Source organism: Lissotriton vulgaris, chromosome 1_1 (genome assembly GCF_964263255.1).
Source record: "Lissotriton vulgaris chromosome 1_1, aLisVul1.2, whole genome shotgun sequence".
NCBI classification, from domain to species: domain Eukaryota; kingdom Metazoa; phylum Chordata; class Amphibia; order Caudata; family Salamandridae; genus Lissotriton; species Lissotriton vulgaris.
Window position 1 is genome coordinate 1,696,150,066 of NC_141685.1, and position 12,356 is coordinate 1,696,162,421.

Genomic DNA, 12,356 nt, shown 5'->3' on the forward strand with positions numbered 1-12,356 from the left:
TGGTGGAAAGGCTTAAGGAGATAGGGATTGGGGGTACAGCCCTCAACCTACTTACCTCCAGTGAGTGGGTACAGATAGTGTAAATGGGCAAATTCCAATTGGCTCTTAGTCCTCTTATGTGGGATTCCGCAAGGCTCCTTTTTGAGCGCAACCCTTTTTATTATATATGTTGCCCCACTGGCCAAGGTTGTTAGATCATTTGGATTTGACGTACTGTTTTATGCTGACGACACTCAAATTATGGTGTCCATCACCCACAGCATCAGGGAATCTGTGACGAATTTTAAAAGCTGTATGCAGGCAGTCTACTCCTGGATGGTCAAAACCTATCTCAGACTTAATGGGGAAAAGACAGAGGTCTTCATCTTCGGAAACCAACAGAACATTTGGTCGAACGACTGGTGGCCAGACACGTATGGCTGTTTCCATGCCCTGTACCCCATTGTAAAAATGTAGGGGTCATAGTGGACAACTCTCTCCGAGTCTGTAGATCAGCAGAACTGTGTCCACGTGTTTTGGAATCATCAGGATCCTCAGGAAGATTTCCCAGTTTCTCTCGTTCGCTTCACGAAAACAGGCAGTCATTGCATTAGTGATGTCCAGACTGGACTATTGCAATGCCCTTTATCTAGGCATCAACAAGAATATGGTGCGACGCTTGCAGCTGGTGCAGAATGCTGCTGCGAGGCTCGTGATGGACCTTCCAAAATATTCTGTCTAGGCTCCTCTTATTTCGCTGCATTGACTCCCTTTGGATCGAAGAATTTTGTTCAAGACCCTCTGTTTGACCCACAATGCGTTTTATGGCCTAGGCCCCGACTCCATCAAAGGGCTGTTTCAGTGCTATGTACCCAGCAAGCAACTTAGGTCGGCGAACAAAAATCTGCTGATAGTTTCAAGGTTCAAAAAGGCTAGATGGGGAGGCAGGGACTTTTCCCTTACTGCTGCTAGGCTGTGGAACTCCCTCCCAGATGATCAGTTGGGACAAGCGTCCCACTCCCGCTTTCGCAGGGCTCTGAAGACCTGGCGCTTCACACAAATATCAGTCTGAGCATATCATTCTATTCTGTCAATTTGTCTCTCCTGTAGTGCCTTGACGCCAAGTTTGCGCTTCATAAATTCAATATTCATTTACATAGCTATGCCCACTTTGCGACAGAAAGACAGATGCCCTAGAGACAGAACTAACCCTAGAGGAAGTTCAAGCCACCATCGCTTAAAAAAAATCAGGGAAAACCCCAGGCCCGAATGGGCTGCCAGGGGAATTCTTCCAACAAAACAGTAGAGCTTACTGGCTCCCTGTTTGCTAAACATGTTCACAGTGGCAAGGGAAGAGGTGACGCTACCAGCGGACCATTGTCAGGCCACGGTGGTGGTCATACCTACACCAGGCAACCAAAATCCCCCCCCCCCCCCCCCCCCAACCACCCCCGAAGACTGTGGCTCCTACCGCCCAAACTCGCTATTAAACATCGAAACCAAGATTTTAGCTTTCAACCTTGCTACATAACTACTGCAGATTATTACATCACTGATCCATAGAGACCAGTCGGGCTTTATGCCTAAACGAGCCACACACCATAATCTCCGCAGACTTGCAAATTGGCTAGCTGCTCCTCAGACACTACTGTCTCTTGACGCAGAGAAGGCCTTTGACACTGTCCACTGGCCGTTTATGAGACAAGTGCTTTCAAAATTGGGCTTTGGAGGCAACTTCCGGTCATGCGTCGATACACTGTACACAAACCCCAGAGCAAGAGTCAGGGTCAACAGTCAAATCAGATTAATTCCCGATTCAACAAGGGACTTGGCAGGGCGGTCTGCTGTCTCCTCTGCTTTTTGCACTTGTCCTAGAACCATTGACATGCCTAATTAGAACACACCCAGACATAAAGGGGTTTCAGGATGCTGAGGGACAGTTGATGGAGGAATGAATTTCCATTTATGCAGACGATATCTTACTCTATATAACTAGCAAGACATGACAATACCCATCATATTTAACTTAGTTAAAGTGTATGGTAGGCAGGGTATAATATTAATTGGGGGAAGTCAAACCTATACCCCATCGGTGGCTCCATCGACTCACACCTTCTACCGGTGCATCTTCCCATGGCAGAAGATGGCTTCAAATATTTAGGACTATATATTTCCACTAGCGTGACAGACTGCCTTGCTCACAACATTCAGCGAGTCCTGGTGGAATTTTGCGTGGACGCCTACCCCTGACACTCCTCGGGAGAGCAGGCAAGTATAAAAGGATGGCATGTATAAAATGATAATGCTCCCTAAATTATTATACATCCTTCAAAGCACATACTACAAAATTCAGGAGGCAGTTTTTCGGGCGATAAACGACGAAGTGCACATGCTGTTATTGGATGTAGGCCAACCCTGAGTAGCACTGAAACGCTGCAACGCAGTGAATACAATGGAGGAATTGCGCTGCCAGAACATTCGGGCATACGATAGAGCGGCACATCCCACAGTAATTAACGAATGGGGACATGTGCCCGAGATCACCCCACATAAGCTCTAGAAAGACTCCAATTCGAAGACACTCATTTACATTACAAATATAGGGGGTCCTGGAGTACAGGGCCTGCTGCCAGCAACCCAGAGGGTGAGTGAGGCGTGGAAGGAAGCAGATTAAATGGGGAAAAAATTAACTAAGTCTACACCAGTTTGGGAGGGTCAGCGACTACCGGAGCAAAATTACGGGAGTTTAAGGGATGGGACACAATCAGGATTACAACACTGGGAGACATAAGACAAGGTGACTTGATAACCTTTGCAGACCTCCAGGCTGAATACAACCTGTCGGATAAACCGCATTATAAAAACATTCAGCTCCGACACGCCTGGAGAACGCTAAAACCGGACATCATAGATACTCCAGAGTATGCTCCACTAGAAGGCCGGTTGCTACATGAGGAGATATTAGAAAAGGCTGACTCCTGGACATACAAGACCCTGATTAACAACATGCCAGACAATTTAATAAAACTTAGAAGCAAATGGGAGGAAGTAACAGACATCCTGGAAGATATAGACCGGGAGATGGCATTGATACACCCCAGAGGTGGCGATCAAACTTAGGCTATGATTAACCCAGTTTAAAATATTACACAAGGTATACTATGACAAGGTAAGACTCCATGCAATGGGTGGAGCAGAGACGCCAGAATGCCTACACTGTAAAACAGAGCGAGGCTCCTATATACATACCCTATGCTATGGGAATGCCAACTAATACATGGATACTGGACACGGATAATTCAAGAACTAAAGAATGTACTTGAAACACAAATTCCGATGGACCCAAAGTACGTTCTCCTAGGCATACATACAGATATCGACATGCCCAGATATAAACTTTTATTAAGTAATTTAGGACTCCGTGCCTAAGAGAGACATAGCCAGGCACTAGGGGACAGCAGAACTCCCCACCATGAATGAGTGGCGGGCTGGTATGGACATGTACATGGGGGCGGAAAAATGGTATATAAAGCACAGGGATAACTTAAGAAGTTCCGGGAAATTTGGCAGCCATGTTTGAGTTATTGGTTGAGTTATATGGAGATGGAGGAGGAGGAGGAAACAGACACGATGCAACTTATCACACGGAGACACGAAGGCGATAGGCTTAATACCTCAGAACCCACTAATGGCTGAGAGACAGGAGACCTGCTTAACGCGAGGGAGGGAATGGGACAGGGGATTCATCAAGAATGCTTTTCATGCGAACTCTGTATCCTTACCATTTATTGTCACCTACTGTACCACACTGATGCTATGTGAGATATACCTGCTGATTGTGTTTTTTCAAAACATGAAACATAAATAAAAAGTTTATTATTTATGTTTCTTAACCTAGGCCTAAGGAGCAAAGTGACCTTTTACCTACATTTGTCCAACCTTGCTCTGCAAAACGGTTCTAGCACTGACCTTTAACCCAGTTATGTGCTGAATAAACGTCTTTGAAATTAGCCTCATTTATTAAGTATGAGGATTCTTGGTAAAACCCCTGCACATGATGTGCAGGATTATTATACTCTGTACAAAATTCACTGCTATCTTTATCCTAGGGCAACAGGGCTACTTTTCATAATTAAGAATAGCTGTGAGGGGTTTTTTAGAATTTCAGAAAGTTAGGGCGCTCTGCCTAGAGTAAACGTTAAGAGGATTTTTGGACAAAAATAAGGGTGCGGTGCGTGAAGAGCGAACGGAGAAGCCCTTAACCGTTCAAAAGAAAATCACTCTCTCGCAACCACAATTACAATATAATGGAAGAAAATGTATCTCAATGGAGTTATGACAATTCTTTAGTAATAAGCAAAAGCAAATCTTTGTATCTCTTTCCTTTAGGAAGGTCCTTTATTTGATCCACATTCAGCCGACACGTGTTTCGTCGTGTTCAAAGTTGAGTCAACACGACTCTTCAGGGCTGGTGGTAAGACCCACAAGTCAGTAGGTCGGAAATGAAAGACACTTGGATTTCGGGTGGATAGTTCCGTGTATGTAGTTAATGAGCGTTGGATTATACATATAGAATCACCGCTCCGAGTTTAGAGCAAACGGTTATTCATCTATAAAAATGTTCTTCAAGGCCAAGTGCGGCGGATGAGCATCAAATTGAACTAGACACGTGTGTGTATCCAGCTGTACCGGGAGGGGATCCAATTTAAAGTTCTAGAAAATGGTTGACGTTCGATCCATCTGTGGATTGCGAACAAAACAGTGGTATCCCTCCCTCTGTGTGTTCCCGGTCGCCGTGTTCCGAAGACGGACGGTCCGTCTTCGGAACACGGCGACCGGGAACACACAGAGGAGGGATACAGACGACGAAACACGTGTCGGCTGAATGTGGATCAAATAAACGACCTTCCTAAAGGAAAAAGATACAAAGATTTGCTTTTGCTTATTACTAAAGAATTGTCATAACTCCATTGAGATACATTTTCTTCCATTACATTGTAATTGTGGTTGCGAGAGCATTGCTTATTTACTTTTCATAATTGCAATTATTGATTTAGGCTCATTTACATAATCGTGCTCAACATATCGATTGTGGCAGGAATCCCAAAGCTACTTTTGTTGTATAAAATAACCGCACCTTCACTAGATAACTAGAAGAGACACAGGCAAGGAGGTCCTTGCACGCTGAAGCTTCAACACACAGAGGTCTGTTGACCAAGACAGGGTCCTTCATTCTCTCCCATCAGGTAATGGGGTTGGCTCTTTCCTAAGTGATTCTTGGCTTTACACCCACATACATGTTAGGTACACTTAGGTAGGGTTCGCATCGTAGGAGCATGCTTGATACTGTCATGTTTGTATGTCTGCATAGATTCACTGTTTTAGCACCATGGTAGAATTCTACCTTCTGTTCACTCTATTGGTGCTTGTAATCCTTTACATTTGCTTCTGTCTGATGATTGTAGCAGCAAATGCGTTTTATATCAGAATGGCGCTGGTTCGATAAATGGTTAATGAAAAGTTCAATGTTTATTCTGTGTATCTCTCCAGGACTAAGCGAGCACGATTTACTAGACAAAAAGTACTGTACTGTTTACACGATCCCTGAAGGGTCAAGGGTTGCCATGTTCAATGGTTGTCAGAAACTATTCGCTCCTTGGTAAGGTTCGGGGTTTACAATGGCACTGTGAGCTAGGTGGTCTATAGGCGGACATATCCTATGGGGGTGTCCGGAATAAGCCTTGACACCAATCCCTTAGTTTATGCTGTCCAACAAATGTGCAGATCCTATGTATTTTTAGGAACTACACGACAATACAGTGTCCTGACCTACTATGCAGTAGCAGAAGAGAGCACAGCTCTGAATCAGGCAGGTGGTTGCCACTCCACATTTCTGAGTTTAGCTGTCTGCAATCCATGCACTAAGTCTGAGTGCATGTATGCACTTTACAGAGTGCTCGTTTTGAAAACATACACATGGCACTGGAGTCAGTCATACGCACAGTAAAGCACCACAGATGAACACTGGAGCGGTTCATGGGTACTTTGACAGAAGGAGTAGTTTCTGTGCTGTAACTCCAGTTCTGTAGTAGGGGTATCTCCGTTATAGTCAATATCTAGTGAATAGTCCCGCTCATGAGCGTGGACCCCGGAGCAATCAAAAATACTCTCTTAAACTGTCTAACAATGCAGTCCTGCACAGACACTTGAGAGAATTTAAAGACATATAATGCAGCCTATATCCACAGGCTACACTGTCCAGTACTTCAACTAGAAATTCCACCAAAACAACACGCAGCACAGCCTGCCAAGTTTTCTCCATAGAGAAAAAAACTTCCCCTTTAAACAGCAAAGCCTCTGGAATGATAGAAAGGAAGGGAAGGACAGACAAGCCCCATAGGCTGCCATTATGTGGCTCAAAAAGGGATACCGTGCCTTTAAGGAAACTTTCCAGAACTTTCTCAGTATCCCAGAATGCCCAGCAGGTCCCATTTACTGTCAGTTCTTTTTGAAGGCGTATAACGCCAGACCTATAGCATTCAGAACATAAACATCTGTCTCCACCGGCGAGGAGGGCCGGCGCTTATGACTATAACAGAGATACCCCTACTACAGAACTGGAGTTACAGGACAGAAACTACACCTTCTGTAGTAGGGGATCTCTGTGTATAATCATAATCTAGTGAATAGAATGGCAAGCCCATCCCCACACCAAAGCGGCGGTGGAGAGAAAATGAGTACCACACCACTACAGTGCGAACAGATTTCGCAGCGAAGCCTGCCCAACCTGAGCGTCTGCCCTGGAATCAGTGTCCAGACAGTAATGCTTAGCAAAGGTATGGACCGACTTCCAAGTGGCCACCCTGCAGATTTCTGCAATGGGAACAGTACGTAACAAAGCAGTCGTGGCAGCTTTGCCCCTGATGGAATGAGCCTTAGGTTTACCCCCTAAGGTCTTATTAGCCTTTGGATAACACTACTGTATACAGGACACAATCCACCTCGAAATAGACTGTTTCGAAGTAGCAAGACCTGATCTGACCGATCCATAGTTGATAAACAATTGGTCTGACCTACGAATATCCTTGGTTTTATCCAGATAAAATTTCAACACCCTCCTGACATCCAGGGAATGAAGAGACCTTTCCGCTGGAGAGGAAGGATTCTGAAAAAACGTAGGTAAAGTTATGGTCTGGTTAACATGGAAATCAGAAATAACCTTAGGAAGAAATTTAGGGTGAGTACGCATAACAACCGTAGCAGCATGAAATACAGTATAAGGTTCTTGGCAACACAACGCCTGAATTTCACTCACCCTGCAGGCTGATGTAATGGCCACGAGGAACGCCGCCTTCCAGGACAGGTGCTGCAACGAAGCCTTATGAATAGGTTCAAAAAGTTCTTTCATCAATCTGTACAGCACCACATTCAATTCCCATGAAGGCGAAGGAAGCCGGACAGGAGGAAACACTTTCTACAAGCCTTCCAAAAAGTCCTTGATCACAGGGATCTGGAATAAGGAGGTCTGTGAAGGGCATTTCCTGTAGGCAGTCAGCGCAGCAAGATGAACCTTAATCAAATGAAAATTAAGGCCAGACTGCGACAAATGTAAAAGGTACGGAAGGATGACATCTTCCTTACATATCGTTGGAACATAGTTCTTGGACTTGCACCAGATGCAAAATCTCTTCCACTTGTACACATAAGAAATCCTAGGGGAAGATCTCTTGGCTTCCTTCAGTATGTCCATACAATCTGCAGGGAGATTCAAATGGCCATATTGCACTATCTCAGGAGCCATGCCGCCAAACTCAAAGACGAGAGATTGGGGTGCACCATCTGCCCCCGAACTTCGTGAGAAGGTCTGGCCGACACGGCAGTCATAGGCGAGGCTGAAGAGACCGGTGGAGCTGGTCCGTGAACCACCACTGCCTGGGCCATTCCGGAGACATGAGGATCATCCGCGCCCAAGACGGGGCCAGCTGGATGAGCACGGCCGGAATCAGGGGAATGGGTGGAAAAGCGTACAGGAAGCTGTTCGACCAGTTGATCCATAACGCGTTCCCCAGCGTCCCGGGTTGGTAATACCTCGAGGCGAAGTCGCGGCATTTGCCGTTTTCGGCAGTGGGGAACAGATCCACGTCTGGAGTGCCCGACACGGCGAAGATGTCTTCGAGCACTTCGTCGTTTATGACCCACTCGTGGTTTTCTTGCAGCAGCCTGCTGAGGGCACCCGCCTGAACATTGTGTACACCGGGCAGATGAGTAACCGTTATAGTCAATCCTCTGGCTAGCAGCCAGTGCCAGATCGCCTGCGCCTCCTGCAACAGTGTGCACGATCTCGAGCCCCCCTGCTTGTCGAGGTAATACATCGTGGTTGTTATTGCCAGTCTGTACAAGCAAGGAGCTGGGCTGGAAGGACGGAAGAAAGGCCTTCAGTGCCAAGTGAACAGCTCCGAGTTCCAGGAAATTGATGTGATATGCAGACTCCGCCGGAGACCACGTTCCCTGGATCTGTAGATGGTCTGAATGCGCTCCCTAGCCCAGGAGAGACGCATCCGTCACGATAGTCCGAGTCGGGATATCCTTGTGGAAAGGAACCCCTCTGAGGGTATTCTCTGCCGAGCAGCACCATCTCAGGGACTGTTGGGTGTGAAGAGACAACTGAATCAGGTCGTCCCAACACCCTTTCCTCTGGCCCCACTGGTCCTCCAAACATTCCTGTAGCGGCCTCATTTGTATTCGCGCGTGCAGAGTAAGGAAGATCCAAGAGGCCATCGATCCCAGTAGAGAAGACACCGTCCTCACCGTTGTAGATGGAGCAGATATGAGAGCCTGAGCCTTCCGAAGGATGGATAAGCGTCTCTCCTCCGAGGGAGACACGCTTGCCGACAACTTATTGATGGAAGCTCCAAAGTACTGCAGGCACTGTACCTGAATTGGGACAGACTTGGACAGATTTATGTGCAACCCCAGACGGTTCAGGAGGACGGCCGTCTTGTTGAAGTGCAATTGCCTGGAAGGTGAAGGCTTTGATCAACCAATCGTCCAGGTACGGGTAGACAAACACCTTGTTCTTTCTCAGGTGCGCTGCTACCACAGCAATGCCTTTCGAAAAAGTCCTGGGCGCAGACTTCAGTCCAAAGGGTAGTACGATGTACTGATAGGGATTGGTGCCGAAGAGGAAGCGCAGGAACTTCCGATGTTTCGGTGCAATGGGCATCTGGAGGTACGCATCCTGCAGTTCCATAGCGCACAACCAGTCTCCTTTTTGCAGCTTAGGATAAATCTGGCGCAAAGACAGCAACCATCAGTTTGCTTAACGCAAAATCAGAATGGGCCTGAACTCGTTCTGGTCCTTCTCTCGCACCCGAAAGCACTGTGAGTACAGACCCTCTCTTAGAGACCGAGGGACATATTACCTCCCTTCTTCATAACAGGGTAACTGCCTCTGCTCGGAACTCGCGCAGCTGGACCTGCGAGCGAACCGGTGGAATTGATGGAGGAGGGCTGACAAACTAAGACTGTCTTAGACCCGGCCGGCCTTTGTTCGCCGAGGAGCATCAAGCTCTCCCGCGTATGCGCACAATATACTTGTGAATTATTAAATGGCGGCCCGGGACCACAGACAAATCCTGGGAGGATAAACGCCGCTGGAAAGGGTGGAAGGCCTTACGCAATTCTCCACGCTTCCCCAAACCTACAGCCTTCAAAGGTCTCCGATTCAGACTTCATGCGGACCACTCACTACCCTTATGGCAGCCCAAGGGTTGCCCAAAGAACGGGAGAGTAGAAGCACACTGCTGTGCCGCAGGCTGCAGAGATGTCAGACGAATAAAAGTATGGCAACGTAGGACAAACCGAAGGCAATACCTGGGGGTCGCCAGGAGAGAAAAATCTGCTCCAACACCAATGATTAGATCTGAAACACTCAGGCCCTTTAGACTATCTCTTGTAAGGCTTTCCCTACTGTCTCTCGGCAGGGGAACCACAAATCGGTGAAAAAACACCCCCACACAGGGATCTTACCACAACGGCCCAGCAACAGCGGGCCACAGCATGCTGTCTGCATGCCTTCACCCCTGTGACCAAGTCAGGAGTACGTCCGAAGCCAGAACTTCCTGGCATGTGGCAGTGGACAGTAAAGTACCGCCCGCCAGTGAACAACCCGCTAGGAGGAAAATTTGTAAGAGTAGGAGAGCACCTCCCTGTACTCATGGAAGATGCATCCCTGGCATCAAGGCACGGGGGTTCGCAGACTGAGGGGCCAAAGGCCCCTGAGGTGGTGGGTGGGAGAGGGACCAGAGAGAATTCCGAAACATCCCCGGTGGTCACACCAGTGGTGGCAGAGCAGGAGGCGACCTAGACGATGAGTAGGTATGCGAATACTCAAAACTAAGCATAAGGACCAACGACCCTTGCTTACAAGTGGTAAGTAGCCACAGACTCCCCATCAGAAGGGTTCCTCAACGCTGATCAACTGCTCGGCATCGAGAGTGGATGTTGCCGGGAATACAAAATCCCCTCCTACGATGAGGCTCACCACAGAGCGAGGCCTGGAACAAGACCCAGGCGTCCAGCGCCGGCAATGATTCCACGGCGGTAACCCATGACGTCGACCTCACTACGACGTCACCATCACTAAGACAAAACTTCTTCTCCTCAATAAATACTGGGGTTTATAATCACTCCCTGGTAGCCTCGCCCTTCTGCATCACCCCGACTAGCTGCTCTGCATATGACTTGTGACCTCCCGCCTGGCCAACTCCCTTTCCTTCTATATGATCACCTACCTCCCCTCCTCATGACCCTCAGTTCTCTTGCATGTTTTCTTTTGTATACTTAAGTGAGGCTTCCTGCCAAACTGGGACCGCTATTTTGTATTATTCATTATGTCTAGCAATTTGTTTTTACTCGCTTATCTGAATGTCATGTATCCTATGTGGACTTGCTCTTTTATTATTCCATTGTCTATGCTTATACACACAGTACCTGTATTGAAACACCTTGTAAAGCGCTCTGATACTCCTGGGTCCAGCCAGCGCTATATAAAACTTCTTAAATAAATAAAATAAATAAATAAATATCTACAACATTGACCAACACCTCGACGTCAAGACGTCACTACAGTGTCAAACCCTCTCACTTCGACATCAAGCAGCACTGTACCGAGACGCCTAGCCATCCATGACGGTGACGTCTGGACCTAACGGAAGACAGTGGAGCCCAGGCGACCATAGCCCTAAAATGAGCATGACTGCCCTTCGACGTCGAGGCACTCCATGACGTCGAGGCACTCCATGACGTCGAGGCACTCCATGACGTCGACGTTGTTCAACGTCACGTCGACCGGAGTCCTGGGTTGAAGGAGAGTATACCTGCTCTTGACGTCGCCGTCCTTGACGCTGACCGGAACCGCGTCATAGTTCAGACGCGCTCCTACTGGGGAGAACCCCAGAGGTCACAGCATGGGACTCGGTAGAGGACCTACCCTCTCCTTACCCAGAGGCTGAAGATTCCTTCAAACTCCCCTGCTCCTAACCTGGGAGCCGAAGCTTCCTGGAAAAGATGGTACAGAGAAGATAGGTGTCAAAAGACACAGGCAAGCACAGAATACAAACCCTGTGAGCTTCAGCTTTGGTCTTTAATTCAACTGCAGGCAAGCACTTGTCAGAAAGAAATAGAATAAAGACAAGACTGCAGAAATTCTGCCCAAAAAAAACACAGCACAATATAGATAAAGGCCAAAGACGTTGAGTGAAGCTGCCAAAAATCCAGAAATACACAAAAATTGAATTAAAAAAAGTTCAAATTGAAGAGCTAATGCTCCAGGGTCCTGCTAGCAGGAGCCGGAAAAAAGAACTGAAAGTAAATGGGACCTGCTGGGCATTCTGGGATACTGAGAAAGTTCAGTAAAGTTTCCTTAAAGGCACTGTATCCCTTTTTGAGCCACATAATGGCAGCCTATGGGGCTTGTCTGCTTTTCCCTTCCTATCATTCCAGAGGCTTTGCTGTTTAAAGGGGAAGTTTTTGTCTCTATGGAGAAAACTTGGCAGGCTGTGCTGTGTGTGGTATGGTGGAATGTCTAGTTGAAGTACTGGACAGTGTAGTCTGTGGATATAGGCTGCATTATATGTCTTTAAATTCTCTCAAGTGTCTGCGCAGGACTGCATTGTTACACAGCTTAAGAGATTATTTTTGATTGCTCCGGGGTCCAGGTTCATGAGCGGCACTATTCACTAGATTAGGAGTATAACAGAGATCCCCTACTACAGAATGACTGTGCGCTGTCCTTGCCAGTGAAGAAGCTACATGCCAAAGAAGGCATCAATAATACATGTACGTCAAGAGTACGGTGGGGAGCTGGGGGTAAAAGT